This window comes from Lygodium microphyllum, chromosome 27 (assembly GCF_053477565.2).
Source record: "Lygodium microphyllum isolate KBCC chromosome 27, Lygodium_microphyllum_v1.1.10, whole genome shotgun sequence".
Classification (NCBI taxonomy): domain Eukaryota; kingdom Viridiplantae; phylum Streptophyta; class Polypodiopsida; order Schizaeales; family Lygodiaceae; genus Lygodium; species Lygodium microphyllum.
The window spans coordinates 112,735,510-112,760,186 of NC_141161.1; positions in this window are offsets into that span (position 1 = coordinate 112,735,510).

The window sequence follows — 24,677 nt, forward strand, 5'->3', positions numbered from 1 at the left end:
CATAGACTACATCTATGTAGCTTTGTTTTCTTGGAGGCTCAATGTCTTCTAGACTTAGATCAGAGCAGTCTGGTTGAATGTGTCCTAGCTCATTACAATGGAAGCATTGTTGGGGGTAAAGGCGCCTCTGCCTAGCCGCCCGTGTATTACTACACTGACAGTCACTGCCACTGCACACTGCAGGTGGTGGGCGCCCGTCACTGTCACTTTATTCTTTATTCTTTTAGTGACAATTTGAATAAAGGAAGGCGCGGTCACACATTGTGACTGTTGGAGTTTGCATTTCTACTCTCTCCCTTTCTTGCTTTTGCTCTCCAACCATAGCTCTCAAGTCCAACCTTCGATCCGTCGCTCCCTTTCAACTGGTACTAGAGCTTTGCTTTTCGACTCTTGAGCTTGGTTCATGGCATTCTCAGCATCCCATCAACTCCCTACTTGCATTTAGTCTCCTTCCTGGCAACCATATCCAACTCCTTCGAGCTCTCGTCACTCCCCGGCTTTCCGAGCACCTTTCCAGCATTGTTGGGCACCTTCAGGGTAGTACATCAGAGGTATTTGATCATTTTCTTCTAGGTTTACTTCAGTTCTCAGGTCTCACAGGCTGTAAACAAGATTGGGGCAGCCACCATTGAAGCTCCCTTGCTTCATATCTCACTTGCCTTTGAACAAGACTTGCTGGAGCTTGTTTGAGGCCTTCCTTGGCTTTAATCGGACCCTTCCAAAGCTTGTCCACCATTTTTTGCAGCCCCAGGACTAGCATTTATAGTTGGTGGAATTAGTCAGCCTTCCCATATGTGTCTTTAGCATTGAGAGTCACAATAGCAGCTCTCCTCCTCCATTGGCACTTGGAAAGGCTCCATTTCGGACATATGAACATGCTTTGATGCTTGGTTTTGATGGTTGATGTGTTGGCATAGCATTTGGACTGATTTAACACTATTTTGGGATTGTCATAATAGTGTATATGTAGTTTATGACAGTGTTACACTGTCATTTGATGCTACAGCTTGTTTGGCATTGTCATTTGATGCTGGTTTGTCCTGTTTGATGCCCAGATGTTAGGGGAATGTATGCCTATTGTTTGGCAACCATTTGGAGCTGATTTTGGTGCTGAAATTCTCAATTTTGAACAGTAAATCACTACTGTACATAGTTGGACTGAAGTCATTTTACTCATGTATACTTATGCCTATGCTTTTCGAGCTATGTTGGGGCTTGACATAGAGCTTGGTTTTGATTCGCGATTGTTGGTTGAGCTTGAGCTCGCTTTGCAAAGAATTTGGATGCTCCATCTTGGATGTACTTATGGCATGTATGTTGCTTATGTCTGACCGGTCTTGACATGCTTAGCCTATGCCATTACTACATGCTAGTTACATTGTTTGGAGCCTATTGCTACTGGAGCTCGGTCTTGGCTTGACCTTGGATTCTCAGAGCTTACTTGAGCTATTTATTGGCTTGCCAAAGTTGTATCTTGGGATGTACTTGATGTCTTACATGCTTATGGATGCTACATACGAATGCTCTACCGCCTACATGTTCGGGATGTACTATTGATGTATTGTCTTGGACTTATGTCATTGGCATTGTGTCTTGCCTTGGCTTGAGCTCCTAAGCTCGTACATATGGCTTTTGTGCCAGTGGGAGCATTCTTGAATGCTTATCAGACATTGAGTAGGTGGTACTTTTATGCATTGAGCCGTTACATGCTATTGAGCACTTACAGACACTTGAGACTTTGGGACTTCTTACCTTTTGGGATGATACATCATATATCTTGGTTCACTATATTCTTATGAGATAAGTCTTAGTTTTGGATCCATATCTTTGTGAATTGACACCTACTTGTGTCAAGTTTTGGTAGTGGCAGGAACACTTTGCCCCATTGCCTAGGGGTGTGCCTACTCTCATTGGTAGATGTTTGTATGACATACTTGGGTGTTTGATTCATGCTTATCGACTGTCATATGCTTATTCTATGCCCGCATGATGCCAGTTTTGGTCTTGGCAGTACCTTATCCAATTTTGGCACTGTTAGCTCTCTTTTACTGAAATCTGAAATTTATCACAGCAAGCATATATCTATGGATTGACATGGATTTTTCATGCTGAAACACTCTAAAATGATGTACTTTCACTACTACTTGGTGGGCAGCAGCTTTGGTTCCAGTTTCTTTGCCATTTTTTCTCGATTTTGGTGATTTTTTGGTCATTTTCTACTGTAAACAACAAGCAGTTTTGAACTGTCTACAGTCTTCCAACCTGCATTATGGCGAGTTTGTCCACTGATCATGCTATTTTCAACATCACTAAGCTTGATTGTATGAAATAATCTTATTGGAAGAGCTAGATTTGGCAGGTGTTGGTGCAAAAATCGTAGATCAAACCTTTGAGGTTAAATGGGCATCCGCCTACAACTATGCAAGATGAGGAATGTCTTGAGCTTGATGAGTTATGCAAGTCCACTATTATATTGTCTCTCACAGAACATGTTCACTATAATGTCTTTGAGGAAGAACATAGTGCTTGGCAGTTGTGGGAAAAGATAAAAAATCTCTATGACAAGAAACGTCCAGCGAGTCAAATGTATTGGCTGAAGCAGCTTATGGATCTGTGCATGAAGGATAATGTGACTATGTCTGCTCACTTGAGCTAGTTCCATGCTATACTCAAGAACTTGACTTCGCAGGACATCACTTTTGCAGAGGATGTCACTCCTCTTTTCTTGCTTGGTACTCTTAATGATTCATGGGATGCATTCCGCACTGCTTTATGTGCCTCTACTGCTACCTTGAAATTATCCAATGTTGAGAGTTCTCTTTTGTAGGAAGAGGTTAACCGTAATAATTTGGATGCCTCTTGTGTGTCGCATGCTATGACAGTTAGAGGCAGGAATGATGGATATAGAAAGCATGGCAGTGGTAGTGGCCGTGGACGAGATTCTCAAAAATCTCGGTCCAAGTCTCGTGGGAAGTCACGTAACAAATCCCGTGGTAGGAATGCAGATGTTACTTGTCCCCATTGTGGGAAAAAGGGCCATATTAGGCCACAATGCTATGAATTGCACAATGAAAGGCACAAAGATAAGGGGAAAGACAAAGTGCAGGATAAGTTTTCTGATCGCAGTATAGCACCTGCAAAGTCTAGTGTTAAAATTTAAGAGATCAATGTTATGTAGCCTGAGAATGTTGATGATGATGATTATATCCTAGTAGCTTCTTCTAGTGCTTCGCAGATGACAGAGATACACTCTATGTATGCACAATGTTGGCTCTTGGACTCAGGTGCGTCCTTTCATGTGACACCTTACCGAGAGTGGTTTCATTCATACCATACTATTTCGAGTTTTGTGCGCTTGGGTGATGACAACTCTCTTGATATTGTGGGCATTGGTGATGTTAGGCTACAGTTTCCTTCTAGCAGCAGTTTTGTTATGCAGGATGCACGTCATGTACCTTCTTTGACATGCAATATCATGTCAATTGGACAGCTTGATGACGCAATATATCATGTATGTTTTGGAGACTCTGCATGGAAGATCACTCATGGCATACTTGTGATTGCGAGAGGTGCCAAGGCTGGCAGTCTCTACCTCTTGATTGTATTAGCTTCTTCCCTTGATTATATCAGCTTGATGATGCAAGATATCATGTATGTTTTGGAGACTCTGCATGGAAGATCACTCATAGCAGACTTTTGATTGCGAGAGGTGCCAAGGCTGGCAGTCTCTACCTCTTGATTGTATCAACTAGACAGCTTGATGACGCAAGATATCATGTATGTTTTGGAGACTCTATATGGAAGATCACTCATGGCACACTTGTGATTGCGAGAGGTGCCAAGGCTGGCAATCTCTACCTCTTGATTGTATCAGCTTCTTCCCTTGATCATGTTTTGTCTATGGGTTCTATCCCACATGTATCTCTTTGGCATGCTCGTTTGGGCCATATGTCTTTGAAGGGAATGAAAATGCTTTCTGGTTTGCAGTACCTACCGCCCCTTGATTATGCATGTTTTGATTCATGTGAGCCTTGTCTTTATGGCAGCCAGACTAGGTCTACGCATAAGAAGTCTGGTAGGCCACGCATGAGTGAGCCCTTGGCATTGGTATATTTGGATGTCTGTGGGCCCATGCCTTGTTAGTTTATGGGTGGTGCAAAGTATTTTGTTACGTTCATAGATGATTTTTCACAAAAATCTTGGGCTTATTCCATTAAGGTGAAATTCGATGTCTGAGTTGTGTTTCAGAGATGGCTTGCATTGGTTGAGAAGCAGTGTGGGTGTAGGCTAAAATGCCTAAGGACAGATAATGGGGGTGAGTATGTCTCACATGCTTTTGAGCAGTTATGTGATGAGAGGGGTATTAAGCATCAGTTGATTTCCCCCTACACCCCCCCTAGAATGGTTTGGCTGAGTGGATGAATAGAACCATCCAGGAGCATGTACGCAGTATGCTTAGCCATGTAGGCCTACCACAGAGCTTTTGCATGTCATAAATAGATCACCCTCCAGTGGTTTGGAGGACAAGAGAAGTAAGCTGGATCCCAAGAGTATCAAATGCATTTTCCCTGGTTATGGTGATGCAGGCGAGATGGGTTACCATCTCAAGGATCCGGAGGCACATAAAGTCATCCGCAGTCATGATGTAGTCTTCCATGAAGTCGAAATGTGCAAGGGTGACAGTAACTCCTGGGAGAGGGTTATGCAGTCTCAGATAGACTCCCTGCATAAGAATGACACTTGGGATTTGGTTTCCTTGCCTATGGGCAAGAATTCTTTGCCATGCAAGTGGGTGTACAAGCTAAAAAGTACCCTTGGACACCCCAAGCCGGCATACAAGGCTAGATTGGTAGCAAAGGGTTTTAAGCAGGAGCATGGTGTGGACTTTGACGAGGTCTTTTCTCCTGTGGTTAAAATGACCACCCTGTGCTTAGTCTTGGTTTTGGTTGCTCAGCTTGACTTGGATTTATACTAGATGGATGTCAAGATGGCTTTCTTACATGGGGGCTTTGCAAAACCTGGCAGGCAGCACCTAGTGTGCAAATTGAAGAAAAGTCTTTATGGCTTGAAACTGACACCTAGGGAGTGGTATCATAAGTTTGATGCCTTTATGCAGTCACAGGGCTACAATCGGAGTGCTATGGATCCGTGTCTTTACACGAAGAAAGCCCGTGATGGTTCTTTATTGATTTTGGTCCTCTATGTGGATGATATGCTAATAGCAGGGAAAGCTCATGATGAGTTAGATGCTCTTAAATCTTAGCTCAAGAAGAGCTTTGAGATGAAAGATCTGGGATAGGCCGCTCACATACTTGGTATGTGCATTAGATGTGATAGGCATCAAGGACTCCTCTACTTGTCACAGAGGGAGTACATTCATAAAGTCCTTGAGTGCTTCCACATGCAGGACGTAAAGCCTATTGGCTATCCATTGCCTTTTTATGTGAAGATATCACAGGCTGATTTTCCACAGATAGATGAGTAGAGGGACGAGATGGCCAAGGTTCCCTATTCATCTAGATATTGCCTTTGTAGTTGGTGTTGTGGCACCCTATATGGATACACCTAGCAAGAAGCATTGGGATGCTGTGAAGGGTATCATGAGGTACCTGAAGGGCACTGCAGATATGTACATATGCTATGGCAGCCAAGATACAAGAGTCATGGGGTACACTGACTCTGATTATGTAGGACATGCAGATAGTAGGAAGGGCCACTTCTGGCTATGTATTCACCTATACTGGAGGTGCTATTTCTTGGAAGTCCAAGGTGCAAAAATGTACGGCCCTTTCTACTATAGAGGTCGAGTATGTTGCAGCCACACTGAGGCTTGTAAGGAGGCCATTTGGTTGGGTCGTTTAGTTGCTGACCTTGGAATTGATGTTATCCCTTCACTGCATTCGGATTCTATGAGTGCTATTTAGTTAGCCAACAATCCGGTCTTCCATGCGAAGACAAAACACATTGAGGTGAGGAATCACTTCATACGTGGGGTCATTGAGAACAAATCTATTGAACTTGTCAAGATCTCGACTGACCAGAATCCTGCAGATCTGCTCGCGAAAAGCCTCTCTATAGAGTGCTTTGACTTTCTCCGGAGGTTGATGGGCGTGGGATGAGATGATGTCTTTCCTCATCCTGTTCTACATGTGTACATGTTGTACTGTCTTTTTTCTTTTTCTTTTCACTCCTCACTGGGGCAAATTTGCCTTTAAGTGGGAGGTTTGTTGGGGTTAAGGCACCTTTTCCTAGTCGCCCTTGTATTACTACATTGACAGTCACCACCACTGCACACTGCAGGTAGCGCGCACCCTTCACCATCACTTTATTCTTTATTCTTTTAGTAACAATTTGAATAAAGGAAGGCCCAGTCACACATTGTGACTATTGGAGTTCCCATTTCTAGTCTCTCCCTTTCTTGCTCTTGCTCTCCTGCCATAGCTCTCAAGTCCAACCTTCGATCCATCGCTCCCGTTCAAGCATTGATGGTAGGGACATCTCCTACGGATGTGCCCTATCTCTCCACACGTATGGCATCTCTCCACATGTATGGCATCTCTTATCCTGATCTCTAGAGTCATCTTTGCTACACTTGCCCAACTAAAGTTCTTGGACGATTAGATTTGCTCAGAGTAATGTGTCGTGTAGGTCAATTGGGCACATTGATTCCAATCGAGTGTTTATGGATGGATTCAATCCAACACAGAATTTTGACACCTATTGTGTCATATCCATTGGGGGTACATACTTTAGGAGTGAAACAAACTTTGAATAATGTGCTTCAAGGGATAATCCTAGCTGCTTCAAGCCATAGAATTCATTCATCTTTTGTGTGCAGTAGGCAGGTGGCAGATACCTCCCTCGCACTACTTCCTTTAGCTTGTCCCAAGTGACTGTCCCCTCAAAGATCGCTTGGTCTCTGCACCATTGTTTCCACCAAAGTCTCGCTTCGCCTGTAAGCTTAAGTTTGGAGAGCATGGCTTGGTTAGCAGGTGCAGTTCCTGCTACCTCAAAATAGTCCTGCATGGACTCAATCTAGATCTCGGCGTCGGCTTGAATAGTCCTTCCCTTGCCATCAAACTCGAGTGCCTTAATTTTCTTGAGAAAAAATTTCTTCTCTTGCATGTCAACATTTGTGGGTGCAGAAGGTGCCTTACAATCAAGCCATACCACTTAGGTTATTTCTGTTTAGGATATGTCTATGAACCGAACATTAATAAATCATGTATCATCATGAAGTTTTGCTCTGATACCAACTGTAACGTACCCGCTCCTCAAATCGCGGGACATGTCTTAGCAGCCCATTGAGAGATATATCTAGAAGACACCACACTTGACACTCCCACGGAATGACATGGTGTTTGCCAACTAGGGTCTCTCGAGTCTACCTCGCAACAGAACTTATCCAGCCATTCCCACTAGGATCAACCTGAAGTCCAGGTTCCTTGTAGTCAGTATTCCTAACAGCCTTCTAGCGTCTGTCTGCAACTGCTCCACTTTGAGCAGATACAACTCAACCAAAGTAGACTCATACCGCACTTGGTTGAAAGATAATGGGAAATGAGAGGGATACATTGCTCGACCTCTTTGCCCATAGGGCATAGTCCCATTCTGGTCCCCTAAAACGGTATGAATTAGGGTTCTAATCAACAATGTCTAAGGTCATTGTCCGACCTTTCCTAACATTTCTTGTTAACATTTCCTTTGAGGAAAGCTCTCGGCTAACCGAGACCACCCTTCTGTAGGATAGACCCATTGGTCACATCCACCACGCTTCCCTCAGGGGTTATTTTAGTTATCTAATCACCTAACACATTATGTTTGATACATAAAAGCAGCTTTCTTAACTAACCTGTTAATCACAGGTTCCTTTACGTAATTTACGGCACAGAAACAAAGACAAGATAACAAGATCTTACACTTCCTTAACTTATCTTCAGATTAATGTTTGTCCCTCGCCCATATAGGAGAATTAAGTATCGCTTTCTCCTCCGCAGAAAAATCCTTCCGTCTCTAGGCAATAAAACCTGAAGGTTTATCCTACCAAGATTTTTCCTTGTGACTAGTATCAAGGTCTCGAGATCCCATCTCGAGTCATGTAGAACACTTGTTTAGGGTCTGGAGGCATTGGGGCCAAAGCCCCCCCTAGCACCCCAGGGTCCTCCTACACCAATTAATTTCCACAGAGAGACCTCTCGTGGCGGGTTCGGTCCACATTCCTGGTGCGGATTCATAACCCCCTTGGGTAGGGTTTGGCGGTTCGCGGGGGGTAGCTAGCGCCTTCCTTCCTTAATTATCCCTTTAGGAAATCATCCAAGCTGAAGCAACCAGCCCAATAACATTTACTAGGGAAAACATCCCTTTTGTTCCCATGGCAATTTATCCGTACAATTCCCACCATGAAAATATAATCACTTGGATATTCATCCAAAACCACAGCCATTCCTTAAGTATCCTTTTGGGAACAATCAAGTTAAAACAACCAACCTAACATCCTTTGACTAGGAAAACATCCTTTTTGTTCCCATGGCAATTAGTCATCACAGACCCAGCCATAAAATCATCAATCACACCCCACTTGGATTAACATCCAAAACCACATTAACAAACAGTTGAATGCACAACCTCTTGCTTCAAGGCATCGCAATCCCATTGCATGCACAACCAGAATTTAACTTCGATATATCAAAACACTTGCTCAAGGAATTTACAACCTTTTCTAAGGTAGAAATCCTTCTAGATCCTTTAAATGATCTAAGTGGTCTTCCCCTTGATCGTGATTTGATCAAGGCTAACATTTCCCTATTGTTTCAAACATAGACAAGTTTGGTAGTTTGTACAACATTCATGTTAAGATGAAGTTCCTTTCTTGAATACCCTTAGCATTCTTCCTTGGGTCGATTGCAACCCGCAAGATCAGATACCTTAGGAATTGGGGTTTTCCCTAAGTTCTCCTTTGCTTGTAAGGAACAAGAATCTACATAGTCAAATGCCAATTCAACTCATGCTTTTTGAGTTATGGACTCGTGATCTGCCCTTTCCAACGGCCTTAGCATCGACTAGGTCTTCATAGGAATTTTTCCCTAGATAGTTTACCTATCTAACTCCTAAATGTTGTTGTGCATTGAGTCCACTAGGACGTCCTTACCCTAGTGTGTAAGTCTCCCCTTCCTGGAAGAACAACATAAATTTTCCATCCCAAGTTGTGTTGCACAACTTTGGAACCACAATTGCAAATTGGCAATTCACAATCTGCTCGAACCCTAATTCCCTTATTTTGGCATAGTGTGCCCTAATTGGTAGGACAACAGAATTGAGAAGAACTTATAGTAAATCTTTCCTATGTGTATGTTAGCAAACAATGAATTTTTGTATGAAATTCTTTCACGAATTTCGCAATACGCACTTTCCTATGAAGTAAATATTTCAATCACAAAACTGAATACCTAGAATGATTCATGCATATTTTTGGCTATTGATCCTTCAAGAGAATGCATAAAAAGCAGGATGCAATAACCTATTCCTTTCCATGCATTGAATGTGAAAAAAATTACGACTTTCATCGATGCAACCTTCCTTGAACTTATTATTATTATTATCATTTTAATCAATGCAATTTACCCTTGCAACTAATATTCTTACATGTTAAAGGTGTATTACGAAGTCAAATTACAATCTTAAATTCAGTGGAGATGATATGAGTTTGGGACCTGGTTCCCATCGGTTGAGATTGAAATAGTGGCGACAGCCTTGTCTCGATCGGACTTACTCGGATGGTTGCCGGACATGCACCTCTTAGGTGCCATACTTTGCAGGAGATTAGCAATCATACACGACGTTAAATTCTCTTAGGCTTCGTAAATAATTTTCTCCAAAAGCTCCCGCAGCCTGCAGCACCTTCAGGAATCCAAATTGCAAATCCCGAGAAGGAGGGGAAAACTCCCTCTAAGCTAGGGATGCTTGGAAGGTTCCTAGAACCTTCCAAAGCTCTCTTTCTCTCTCCCTCTTCTTCTTCTTCTCTTCTTTCCCTCTCTCCCTCTTCTTTGTTAGAAATCAAGCTCACCGTCAGTGTGACTTCATCTATGACCGACATCTATGATAGCTAGTGTGTATAGCTATCTACATGTGACTACATTAAATAAGTCGGGTTAGTAGTCAGTCAGTGACTAGAGTTAGTCAGACTAGACTGACTAGAGTTAGTGAATCTAGTCTACATTTACACTAGGTCACTTTATCTTGTAGTGAGTGTGTGCTTTTCAGTTTAGTGTGTGGAAACGAAGGAATGAGCTTGAGAGCCTGAAGGCTCATGGATATGGAGTCTTTCCCTTTCTCTCTCTCTACTCTTTGAACATGGTATCAGAGCCTCATCCATGAGGCTGTGGGAGAATGGGCATGACAACTTGCAGTGCAAAGGAGACGAAAGTAAGGAAAATGAGGAAGAAGCTGGACACTTGCAAATGAAGCCATAGTCAAAGGAAGGAATCAGCGTGGACTGCCTTCTGAAAATCGTGGACTACCTCCTGAAAATCAGCAACCTGTGTCTAAAAATCGTGGACTGCCTCCTGAAAATCAGCAACATGTATCTGAAAATCTGCGCCTGCTGATCTGAATGGATAGCAACTGGTATCTGAAAATCTACGCCTGCTGATCTGAGTGGACAGCAACCTGTGCCTGAAAATCTGCACCCCCTGGTCTGAAAATCTGCGCCTGCAGATTTGAGTGGATAGCAACCTGTCAATCTTCAGTGGGGCACCTAGACAAGGTTCATAGAGCATGTATGCTCACTATTGAAGGTATTTGAAGTATGCAAGGAGTAAATGCTTGTGTGGGAGCTCTGTTATGAGCTGGAGTGACTGACACAGACCTGTAATCATTTCTGAACTATTGTAAACATGAATGGACAATATGCATTTAGTCATTACTGACACACAGGAGCCTTGTACTACACTCAGAAGGCATCTTTGGAGGACAAGAATGTGTCAAAGCATGTATACATTGGATCAAATGTCTTGGAGCTGAGATCTCTTGCTCAGAATACTCAGATCTGAAAATCAATGACACGCTGAAAACTGTCATACACAGTCAATGACAGAATACTCAGATCTGAAAATCAATGACAGGCTGAAAACTGTCATACACAGTCAATGATAGAATACTTAGATCTGAAAATCAATGACAGGCTGAAAACTGTCATACACAGTCAATGACAAGTACTGTGCATTACTGAAGCAATACAGGTCATCTTGGGGGTTCCATCATCTATATGAACTGACCTATACATGCTGAATGCATGGAGAATTGAAGCAAGCAATGAGCATCATTGAAAACTGAATTTTGAAGCTGAAGTAAATGCAGTTACATTGTCCTGGTTAATTACAAACAGCTCATGAGGTTTATGCCATTGGTCAATGAAGACAGGTTGTCAATGCCTACTCAGATGCTCATATATTGAACTTGCCACTACAAAGTAAATGTATGATATGGTCAAAAGACATTTTGGAGCTGCTTGGAGCTTGGTATGCTGAATTCTGGTTGAGTGCAACCTGAAACTGAATTTGTTGACACACTCAGTTTTGGACTTGAAATTGCTGCTGGTTACTCACAGTTTACAGTTTTCAGACTGCATGTATGTACCCTGGCAGTGAGGTTACATAAGCTTAAGCTGAAGCAAACACATAGCTTATGTATTGATAGTTATATCTACAGTTGAGACCACTTGCTTGAAGGTTGTTTTGGGGTGTCAGTGGGCTAAAATACCCTGGTTTTTTTTCTATAATTTAGTGCAGAAAACTGTCATAAACTGTTATGGATTGAACTTAGTCAGTCATACTTATTGGACTGCAGGGAGTCAGGCACTTGATAGACAGTCTATTGCATCATGGCTAATGCACATGGGACTGACAATATCACTCAGATAGTTGGAGAGAAGTTGAATAATAAGAACTTTACATTATGGAAATTTAGAATGAAAAACTTTCTGGTTGGCAGAGGTTATTGGGATCTATGTACAGGAGATGAAGTTGCTCCTGAGTTGCTTGCACACAATCCATCAAATGAACAGAAAAGAGCCTATAGGCTATGGAATGAAAGAGCATGCAAGGTGCTGCATTGGTTTTCCTTATGTATATCTGATGCTATGGTAATTCAAATCACTGGATGTGAGACTTCGAAGGATGCTTGGGACATACTGATGAAAAATTATGGAACCATGACACATGCAAGAAAGATCCAGTTGAAACAGCAGTTCAACAACATGTCTAGGAATGGCAAGAGCATCCAAACATATACCACGGAGATTAAGACCATAGCTGATCAACTTGCTACTATTGGCTCAAGTGTATCAGAAGATGATATGATTGCTGTTGCTTTGAATGGCTTAGGCAAAGAGTACAAAGCTTTTGACACTTCCATTTCTGTCAAAGAAGAGCCCCCTAGCTGGGAAGAGCTAGTTGCTTTGTTGCTGCATGAGGAAGTCAAACTTGGTTTGAATATAGGTTCTAGTGCATCTCAGAGTAGAGACACTGTGTTGTACTCTAGCCAGCGTGGCAGAGGATCTAGAGGTCGTGGTTCATTTCGAGGTCGTGGTGACACTCGTAATACTTATGGACAGCAGCAGCAGCAGAGTAATTGGCATGGTGCAAATACACAAGGCCAATGTGGATCTGGTGGGTTTAGAGGCAGGGGGAGATCACCCCGAGGTAGAGGTGGTGGTTCTGGTTCATGGCAGTCATCTAATCAGTCCAACAGAGACAAGGACTGCCATTATTGTGGCCGGTATGGGCATATTGCAAAGGATTGTTACAAGAAGCAAGGAGATATGAAGACAAAGGGCAGACATCATGGACACTATGCATCTTCCAGTGGTGCTCATGATGAGTCAGTTGATAGACTCTTTTCCATGCAGCATGTATCTAAAAATGCATCGAGACATGATAGAGATGACAGATGGTACATTGACTCTGGAGCGTCAAACCACATGACCCCGCATGGAGAGTGGTTTGATGAGACGGTTGCAGGTACACATGGTCATGTATGTACTGGGGATGATACCCAACATGACATAAAGCATAAAGGGATTATTCCATTGATGATGTGCTTGATGGCAAGAAGAAAGGCTTGCATGATGTTTTACATGTACCGACCATAACAAAGAATTTTTTGTCTGTGGGTCAAATGGCAGAACAGAATCTGCAAGTGAGGTTTAACAAGGATGGATGTTTCATTGAGGAGTATGGAAATGGCTACAAGCTAATTGCCAAGGGCAGAAGGGATGGCAGGATGTTTACTTTGGAAGCGACCATTCCTAAACTTAAAGCAGCTATGTTTGCTCATGATGAGAGTGCCATCAGAGATGTAGAGAGGGCAGAAGGGATGGCAGGATGTTTACTTTGGAAGCGACCATTCCTAAACTTAAAGCAGCTATGTTTGCTCATGATGAGAGTGCCATCAGAGATGTAGAGATGTGGCACAAGAGAATCGGACATGTCAATGTACAAAAGCTGAAATCTATGCAGTAGAAAGAAGTAGTACTTGGATTACCCAAATTCAAGTATAATGATTTTGGTCATGTATGCCCTGCATGTCAGTTTGGGAAGCAGGCACGGTCTCCTTTCATGAGACATGTAAAAAATAGCACTAGGCCTTTACAGTTGGTACACTCTGAGTCTGGGGTCCTTCACATAATGCTTCCTTTGGCGGTGCACGATATTATGTCTCATTTATTGATGATTTCAGCAGGTACACTTGGCTTTATATCTTGAAACATAAGGATGATGTGTTTGATGCATTCAAAGACTTCAAGAAACATGCTGAAAATGAATTGGGCTGTTACATATCATGTTTGAGATCAGATGGAGGAGGTGAATATGTCTCAAACTACTTTGACAGGTATCTTGCTAAACATGGGATCAGAAGACAGCTCACATGCAGTTATACACCGCAGCAAAACGGTGTTGCAGAGAGGAAAAACAGGGTTTTGATGGAGTCAGTTAGAGCTATGCTGAATGAAAAATGTCTGCCAAATGGTTATTGGGCTGAAGCAGTGGTGATTGCTGTATATGTGCTGAATTGAACCCCTACAGCAGGGATTCATGATGTCACTCGGTATGAATGGCTGTATGGTCATAAACCTGCTATTTCACACTTGAAGGTATTTGGCAGCATTGCATATGTGCATATACCGGATGAGAAGAGGAAGAAATTGGATCCTAAGGCAGTGAAAAGTGTGTTTATTGGATATGCACAAGAACGGAAAGCTTATAAGTGTTATGTACCTTCTACGCATGAGACACTCATAAGCAGAGATGTGGTATTTGATGAGTTAGCATCTTGGTATGGGAATCCTGTTGCAGTGCCTACTGATAGCTCACCCAGTATGAGTCATGCTAAAAATACTCCTGCAGAGAGTACTTCCATGACTGGTCAGACAGGTGATGTATCATCTACAGTGAGTCCTTGGACAGGACGATTATGGAGTCGCACTACTGTATCCACTAACACGGATATGTCAGTGAGGGGGAGAACAGATAAGGGAAAAGAAAAGGTTTTTGAAGATGTAACATGTCCACTCACTGCAGGTTATGATTCATCTAGCAGTGACAGCTTAGATAGTGAATTGGGGATTCCGTCTGTTATGACGCCAGGTGCTAGATAGAGCCGTTATGTGCCGCCTCATGAGAGGCAAGCTCACAATGAGCCACAGCTCAGGAGATCAGAGAGGGTCAGACGACCTGTTGACATGTATACTTACACTGGATATTCAGCCCGTCATTATGCTTATATGACGAAAGTAATAGGTTTTAGAGAACCAAGTAAGTTTGATGAGGCAGTTTCAGATGAGAATTGGCGTGCTACTATGGATGAGGAATATTCAGCTTTGGCTGAAAATTGTACATGGGATTTGGTACAGTTGCCTGAGGGAAAAATACCTATTGGATGCAAGTGGGTATATAAGGTAAAATGTAAATCAGATGGATCATTGGAAAGATATAAGGCCACGCTGGTTGCAAAAGGGTATGCGCAGCAGTATGGTCTTGATTATGAGGAGACTTTCAGCCCTGTAGCAAAAGATGGCTACAGTTAGAACTGTGATTGCTTTGGCAGCAGCTAGAGGCTGGAAACTATGGCAGATGGATGTAAAGAATGCATTTCTCAATGGAGAATTACAGGAAGAGGTTTACATGGAACAGCCTGAAGGCTATGTACATCCAGAATTTCCAGCACATGTATGTCAGTTGAAAAAGGCATTATATGGGTTGAAACAGGCACCCAGAGTATGGAATGCTCATATCAATAGTTATTTACAGCAACATGGTTTCCGATTGGGAGATGCTGATCATAGTCTGTTTGTGAAAAAGACAGATAATGGCTATGTTTTCCTAGTTGTCTATGTTGATGACTTAATCATTACAGGAGATGATGAAAATGGGATTGCTGAAATAAAGACATGTTTACAGACTGAATTTAAGGTCAACGACCTTGGAGAGTTGAAATACTTTTTGGGGATTGAGGTTGTCTCTACACCTCAAGGCATATGGCTGCTACAGAAGCAGTATGCTCATGACATGTTACAGAAATATGGTATGGCTGATTGCAAGCCTATGGATACGCCTTTGGAGCAGAATGTCAAGCTGCACATTGATGTTGGGATAGAGATTGAGAATGTTACTATGTACAGACAGATGGTAGGCAGCTTGATCTATCTCACGATCACTAGACCTGACTTGAGTTATGCTGTGGGGCTGATCAATCAGTTCATGCAGAAGCCTCGCAAACCACACTTGGATGCAGTCAGAAGAATTTTGAGATATGTAAAGGGTACCACAGATCATGGGATGTTTTATGCATATGGGAAAACCCTTGACTTGATGGGGTACACTGATGCTGACTGGGCTGGTTGCACATATGAAAGGAGGTCAACCAGTGGCTATGCATTTGGATTGGGTAGTAGCATGATCAGTTGGCAGAGTAAGAAACAGCCTACAGTTGCATTGTCCAGTATGGAAGCAGAGTATCGTGGTGCAGCCTTAGCGGCCTGTGAAGCTAAGTGGTTACAGAAGTTACTGAATGACTTGGGAGTACACTTGGACAGCAAAGTCAAGCTGTACTGTGACAATTTGAGCAGTGTTATGTTAGCAAGCAATCCTGTTTATCATGCAAGATCAAAACACATTGAGGTTCACTACCATTTCATCAGGGAAATGGTTTTAGCAGATCAGATGGACTTGGAGCATGTGAAGACTGAAGACCAGGTAGCAGACATCTTTACCAAATCACTTGGTAAAGATAAGTTCATTCACTTTAGATTCTCAACCTCTTGCAGAGGCTAAAACCTCTCAAGTAAGAGCTTATGGTCAACTTGCAACTTGACATAGATATCCATAAAGCTATCCATTTGAGACTTGTTTTCCCAAATTGTATTACAAGTCATTAAATTTTTTGTTGTAACATAGACAAGATGGAAAACGAAGAAGGTCTTGTTGTTCAAGATCGCGAGGCGTATCTTAATCAACGTGTCCCATGTCCTTGCTCTCAATGCAAGTTGGCAATTAGACAAAAACGCCGATTGTCTATAGAACACGTACGACGATTTGGTGAGTTTCAATCTGAGATCATTGATCAGGCGATTGCAAATTTTCAGCAAACGGTAATTTGAAGTTAATATCAATCATGCATTGTACTCGTAAGCTAATTGAATACCATATACAATAAGATTGGGTCTTGCTGGAAAATTTTCTATCTAGGGAGGTGATGTCTCCCTCGTCCCAAGGGGGAATGTACCCTTTGTGGCCAATTAGAAGAGTTCGTGGGTGTGCAATGGATGGAGTGCAAGAGACAATCCACCACTCGCAAGGCCAATCTATACCGTCAATGCCAGAGGAGACAGGCAACCTTCCAGACCTACCTACAATCTTGGAGCCTAAGATGGAGGCAATGATTGATGCATTGATTCCCATGGATGTCGAGACTTCTGATCCACTTAGAGAGGAAGCATCCATACCATTATATGATGGGTGCCGAGTATCTCGGCTGAAGACACTGCTTCCACTCTTAATTGTGCAAGCAAAATACGGGTGGAGCCATACGAGTGTGATCGAGTTGTTCAGGTACCTTGTACATATGCTTCATTGATTTTTTTTCGACACTATTATTATAAACATTTGTGCTTTTTCAAGGTGTTTTATGATTTTTTTCAGGTTATTGAAATATCATATATTACCACCTACAAATACCATGCCTGAGTCTCGTGATGATGCACGACATGTTTTACGGAAGCTTGGCATGGACTACAATAACATCCATGCATGTATCAATGATTGCTATCTATTTCGAGGAGAATACGAGACTATGGAGACATGCCCAAAGTGTGGTGCTCATAGGTATCGATAGGACTTGCAAGGGCAAACCATCCCTCAAAAAGTTCTTAGACACTTTCCACTCATCACCTGCATAAACCACATGTTTCGTACGTCCGGCATGGCGAGCTTGACAACGTGGCGTACGCAGAATAGGTCCATGGATGGAGTTCAACGAATATCAGCGGATTCGCGCGCATGGAGCTACATTGACTCTACCTTCCCAGGCTTTGCGCGAGAGCCAAGGAATCTTCGGTTCGGTCTCACAATGGATGGCGTGAACCCATTCAGTCTGCACTCAACTTCTTATAGTGTGTGGCCTATAGTCCTTGTCAACTACAACATCCCTCCATGGATTTCTACGAAGAAAGGACATCTCATCCTTAGCTTGCTCATCCCAGGCCGCTACAAAGTAAAAAATATGGACATGTATCTTCGTCCATTAGTCAATGAGCTTAAGATTTTGTGGGAGGAGGGGGTCACTGTGCAAGATATGAGCAGGCGCGATGGTCGGCGGTCAGCCAATATTCAAGCCATTCTCATGTGGATGATGCATGACTTTCCGGGATTGCGAGAGTTCTCAGGTGAGTAGGCCTCCATTCTCGCTGGTAATATCTATATTTTATCTCATTCAATCAAGTATTCACTAGGTCGTGGTGTTGGAACATGTCTGGTTACCTCAGGTTATCATGCATGTCCATTGTGCGGGCCACAGTTAGACTCCCGAAGGTCATGAACCATAAAGAAGATGGTATATCAAGGACATGCTGCTTTCTTGGTGGAGGATCATGAACTCAGGGAAGGTTTCCTTGGACAAGCTCCAACACGTATGAATGCCCCAAGCTAGTACGAGCTAAAAATGGTCCACGCGGAATCACATCCAAATGGAATGCAACGGTTCTTAGTTTTCTACGAGTTGCCATATTGGACCCACATACAGATCAACCACTTGTTGGACGAATGGATTTGAAGGAGATAGGTAAGATGGAGGCGTTTTGGCCGCAGTCGAGTGGTACTGATGGTCGCGTACAGCTTCCTCGCACTCCTTGGGTTTTTTTCACTAAAGAAGAGCACATTGTGAAGCAAGTAATCAAGTCTATCCGCACTCCGATGGGTATGATGCGTTCTCTCAGGTCCGCATTTTCCAAAGACGACTAATTATCAGAGCTAAAATCCCATGATTGGCATAAGATATGTCAGGTTTGTACTACGAATGGATTGTAATTAGTGTGGAAATTTTGCTATTTGGAATGTGGCCATTATTCATAATGCTTTCTCATTTGTGGCAGTTTGTACTACCGATCACAATCGCAGGATGTCTTACTCCAGAAATTTGCGGGGCCATTTACAAGTTGTCAACTTTGGTGCAATGGATCTCACAGAAGGAGATTAAGACGTCCTCTATTGAATCCGTGAGGCGGGGAGCAGTGGAGACAATCTGTCTCTTTGAGAAATACCTACCCACCAGCATGCTCACGATACAAATCCACCTTCTTGTGCATCTTTGGGTGAAGTGGAGATTGCTGGACCTATCCATACGTGATGGATGTTCTTCTTGGAGAGCATCATGAAAAACCTGAAAGGCTTTGTGCGACAAGGAGCTCGGTCAGAAGGTAGCATGGCCGAAGGTTGGTTGGTGTTTGAGGCACTAGTGCATATTTCACAATGGCTACCAACGGTGGAACCAGACAATGAAATGCTATGTCACTGAAGGTTGATGATAGATTGAATGGAGATGTGGTGGTTGAAAATGGGGTAGGAAAAAGAATGGATGCCTCAATGGAAGAGAAGGTGAATCGCTTTTGTATGTTGCACCATGCCTCTATGGAGATGTGGCTCGCCAAGTACCAGATTGCTAGGCAAGATCGAGAGGAAGCGCAAGCTGAATTCTGACCTAGTACACATCATCGACCAATTTGATATCTCGAAGGCATGGAGGAGATGCCGCAGTTTATGTCAACGGGATGGTTGCATGGAGCCTTGACCGCAGCATCTCGCGAAGGGACAGAGGTCTCAATGGAGAAGTGGGAATTCTCGCAGGATGTAGTCCAAAGGTGATGAGGGGTTTAGAATCTGTCGTATCTAAATTTTATATGCGACATCTAATTTTAGTGTTTTAATGTACAATACAAAATATGTAGTATAGAATGGTCACGCGGATGACATTTTTGCGTGGAGCGTATTGACAAAATGCGCTCCACAATGGAATGTGGTGTCATGGCAAGGTTCGAGCAAGAGAGCCAGCGACGAGCAACAGATCCAAACACGGTTGTGGATGAGATGGAGTATTTTGGGAACTTGCAAAGTATTATTATGGTGGATTACCGTAGCTTCTCCATGATACTATTCGATGTGCAGTGGTTCAAAGTGGTACTTGGAGGAGCTAGAGCAATAGTTCGAGGAGGTCCATTTGGATATCTCGAAATAGATTCCGGAAAAAAATGGACGGATTTGCACGACACCTTTGTGTTGCCGGCCCATTGTGAACAGGTGCATGGAGTCATTTGCTTGCTAATTGTATTACGACATGGTTTATGTCACAATGGTTTGAACTCTCTTGTACGTGTTTGTGAACAGGTAATCTTCTATCCAAACCCTCGACAACCTCGATGGTGATATGTTATACCTTCAACTCCCCGAACTGCGAGAGTATATGATCAAAGCCATGTTCCGAGCATAGATGAAGATAATATGCCGTCGAAAGCTTGGAGCCAGCATCGGCTACAATGATGGAAATACAGGAGTCCAAGAATTCTTTGAGAATGAGGCGGACTCATTCTTTTGTGGTGACATGTCTATCGACCTTCCAGTGTATGCGGAGTTGTGTCAGGAGATTAACATGGGACCATAGGATACTTCATACTTGGAGCATCCACTTACTCAATTCGTTGACCAATCGCTTATAAGGGTACATAAGATATGCATTTTAAGTGAGATTTTTTTTTTAAAGATTTATATTATTGTGCTTTGTATGATTTAAATTGATTATTCTAACATCATTTTTTGTCTGTGCAGGTGACATTTTCAGGATGAGTCAAGGGATGAGCGATGAGGAGTTACAGGACATCTTCGCACGTATGTCTCTAGACAAAATCGCTAGATTTAGAGAGATGGTAGACCAAGAGTTGTCTCGTTCTTCGTCAGGGTGCTCTGCTAGATCTGTTTCAGCGTGATCGGATGCTTCGATTCGAGCAGACGATCTCAACGCTCACGACTTGGGCCAGAGGGAGGGAGTGCATCGGGATCAGGGGGATGCTGCAGAGATACAGAGGTAGTGAGCCCACAGTCGACACAAGATACAGGTGCCACTCCTCGCTCTCGTGGCTTAGGTGGATGCTATGGAGAAACGGACGCGGTGTCTCCATATCGTCATTCAGCTGGAGCTGCGTCACCTCTAGAATTTGTCAAATCTGTGGGGACGTCTACTCCAATTACTTCGTCTTTTGCACAGCCGCCGTTAACAAGTGGCAGGTGCCACTCTGAGAGAGATTAACCCCCCTCAGTACATCGGATGCAGCGGGGTCTCTTGGATATGCTAGGAGCGTGGACGCATGTTAACGGTATTTTGAGAAGGCTGCAGAAAGCGCAAGTGCTGGATACTATTTTTTGGAGGATTACTATTTTGTGGAGCTTCATTGTATTACTTTGGGCACTTGTGTATTACTTTTTACTCATGGACATCATCAGACTATCATGGTTGTATTATTTTGTGAGAGCCGGGCTCACTCTCGTGCACATTGTATTTATCACCCGTAGTTGTATTTGTCGCACTTGCATGTGTTGCGTGGGTTGCGCACATGTAATTGTGATTAGAATAGTGTAGGCTTGGTCTATTTAGGCTAAGGTTCAAGTATGTTTCAAGGATTGACCGGCCTAAAGCCCACTATGTGGGTAGGATGCCCAAAGAGGGTGCAAACCCTAATTCACAGTTGTGGAAACCCTAAACGCAAAAGGGGCGCAAACCCTTACCCTAACCCTAAAAGAGAGGGGGCCAACCCTAACCCTAATTCTATGTCTATATAAGGGTGGGAGGTCTCAGTTGTATTCACCCCTTTGGCACATTCATGCTGCGGAAGCTCTGTTAGTGCAACCATTCAATCTTTCTATTCTATCATCTTGCTTCCATTGTGTTGAGAGTGACTGAGAGGGAGAGAGTGAGAGGTGTGTTGAGCGAGGGACTGAGGGAAGGTGAAGCTCTTCATCGTCTTCTTTCTTTTCTCGTCATCTCTACTAGCTCTTCGACTCGTTGGTGTGCTTGGTGGTGGATGCGAAGGAGCGACGGCATCAGATCGTGTTGATCGTGGTCGTGGAACTATCTTCGAGCCTTTGAAAGGTAAGTTAGGTGAGTTCACTACAACTCGAGCTAGTCTTGTGTTCTTGCTTCCTTGGGTTGGAGAGGAGAATGCTTGGTTAGTTAGAGCGGAGCGTGAGAAACAAGGTTAGAGATTGTCGCCAACGTGAGTTGCAGCTTCTGAAAGAATAGAAGTCCGTCCAAAGTCCCCGAATGTTGGTGCGTTTGCCTCAACATTTTGGTTCCGTTGTCAGGACCTAGGATGGTGCAACCGCCGAGGTTCTCACACTCCCATCGTGTGGCGAATAGGAGGCTTGTGCATGGGCGTGGATAGGATCGATGTGGTTCCGATCGTCCGCGTTTGTGGCTAGCTTCCGAAACCCATGCGGCTCGGTTAGGAAGGGCCAAATCGGAAGGAACCGGTTTGTTGGATTGAGATTGGAATAGGGTAGAATAGAAGAAAACACAAACCATAAACTCAAAAACACAAAAACACAAGAAAACACAAAACTCAAAACTCAAAACTCAAAACTCAAAGTGCTCTTCTTGTTGTTGGACATCTTGTGTGGGAATGTTGGGAGATGAGGGTTCATCGTTCTTGCTTTTGTCATTGGTTACATACATGTTTATGGTTGAGATCTAACCAAATATACTGCTTGCCTTTGTACTCATCTTCTAAAGTTCTTGGCTTGTGAGGTAGAGGAAGGAGAAAGCAAAGAAGGCCAAGAAGAAGTAGATAGAAGATGGTTGGGAAGAAGAAGAGATAGATGAAAAAAAGGGTTAAATAGAGAAAAAGGAAGGGCAAGAGGTAGTGAGGAAGAGAGCTAGAAGAAGAAGAGTAAGAAGAAGAGAAGAAGAATACAAGAAGAAGAAGAAGAAGAAGAAGAAGAAGAAGAAGATGCAAGGAATGAGATAGTAGAACAATAGAAGAAGAAGAAGAAGAGGAGGATAGAAAAAGAAGAGAAGAAGAAAGTAAGAAGGAGTGAGGAAGAAGAATAAGAGAAGTGGAAGAAAGAGGGGAAGAAGGTGAGGTAGATGAAGGGAAAAAGAGGTGTAAGTAGAAGGTGAAGGGGATAGAAGAAGAGAAGTGTTCCAAGAGTAAGAAGAAGAAGGTGAATAAGAAGAATAAGAAGAAGGGGATAGAAGAAGATAAGAGTACGAAGAAGAGGAAGCGTAGGAGAATATGAGAAGTTGAGGAAGAAGACTAGGAGAGAAGGGAAGTGGAAGCAGTTGAGAAGGAGAAGCGGATTAACGAGATAAAGTAAGGAAGTCGGCTAGAAGGGTCGGTAGGGGAATAGGAAAGAGATATATATATATTCTTTCTCTCTTTCTCTCTCTCTCTCTCTCAGTGTTTGTGTTTGCAGGTTGGCTCCTTGCTACTGGCATTCAGCATCATATTCATACATGTCATAAGCCTAGTCGACACTGTAGTTGTTTGCGTTTATGGCCACACATCGAGCAGTCGTGTGCTGAGTGCTTCCTGCTGCCGTTGTGGAATGCGAGTGGGGCGCTCCCAGCTTTGAACGCCAGTTGGACGTCGACTATAGGGCGGCTCCGCTGGGTGACGGACGACTGCCACATGAGCTATAGTGTAAAAAGCTGGAGGGGCGGCAGCTTCTTCTGGCTAGCGACGGCAGTTCAGCTGCAGGTGGCGAGGCGGAACAGCACGCAATAGGGGTGGCAGCTTGACGGCGTTTCTCTCTCTCTCTCTCTTAGTGCATTCCGGCAGGTCACGCCTCTCTCTCTCTCTACCTCTCTCTCTTTCGTTTTCTATTTTTCTTTTTTTTAAAAGCTTCTTTTTCTTATATTTAAGTGCACGTTCATATAGACCCATTTTACTCATCACACATACACACACACTTTAACACTCGTTTCCATGTTCACACCCACATACACTAGTTACACTCACCCTCGCACTCTCACACACTAAAGTATGCACACTAAAACACACACTCACACACACGCACTCACAAATCCAACATATAAAACTCACTCACACACACATTCAAACTCTCACTCAATGCACACACCCTAACACACACGCACAAAACACATAATATACACTTACATTAATATGCAACACAAAACCCACTAACATACGCACAAAACACACGTAGATACCTACTCACATGCACTAAAATAGACACTCACAAACATCCATTATTCTCGCTCCCAAACATCCAAGTCTCACTTCCGCACATCATCAAAACACTAACTCCCACACAAACCTAACTCCCATACATCATCCCCATCCTCTCACTCACACACATAACCACGAACACATCACAACTAACTCTCACTCCCATCCATCAAACATAACTCTCACCCTTGCTCTAACACATCAACTCGCACCACCTCACTTACTCACACCACCATCCTTGAACCGCCTAGGGTTTGCACAATCTTACAACTCGCACCACCTCATTTGCACTAGGTCATTCGCATTCGCACCACCTAGGTCATACTCATTCGCACCACCTCATTCGCACCACCTAGGTCATACTCATTCGCACCACCTCATTTGCACCACCTAGGTCATACTCATTCGCACCACCTCATTCGCACCCAGCTAGCAGGTCACACTCATTCGCACCACCTAGGTCACACTCATTCGCACCACCTCATTTGCACCACCTAGGTCATACTCATTCGCACCACCTCATTCGCACCACCTCATTCACATTTGCACCACCTCATTCGCATTTGCACCACCTAGATCATACTCATTCGCACCACCTCATTCGCATTCGCACCACCTCATTCGTACCACCTAGGTCATACTCATTCGCTAGGTCATACTCATTCGCACCACCTCTTTTGCACCACCTAGGTCACACTCATTCGCACCACCTCATTCGCACACCTAGGTCATATAGGTCATACTCATTCTCACCACGTAGGTCATACTCATTCGCACCACCTCATTCGCACCCACCTAGCACCTTATTCACTCGCACCACCTCTTATCACTCACTAGTACCTAATCCCTCACAAACCCTAATTATCACTTGCACTAATCACCCCTCACTCAT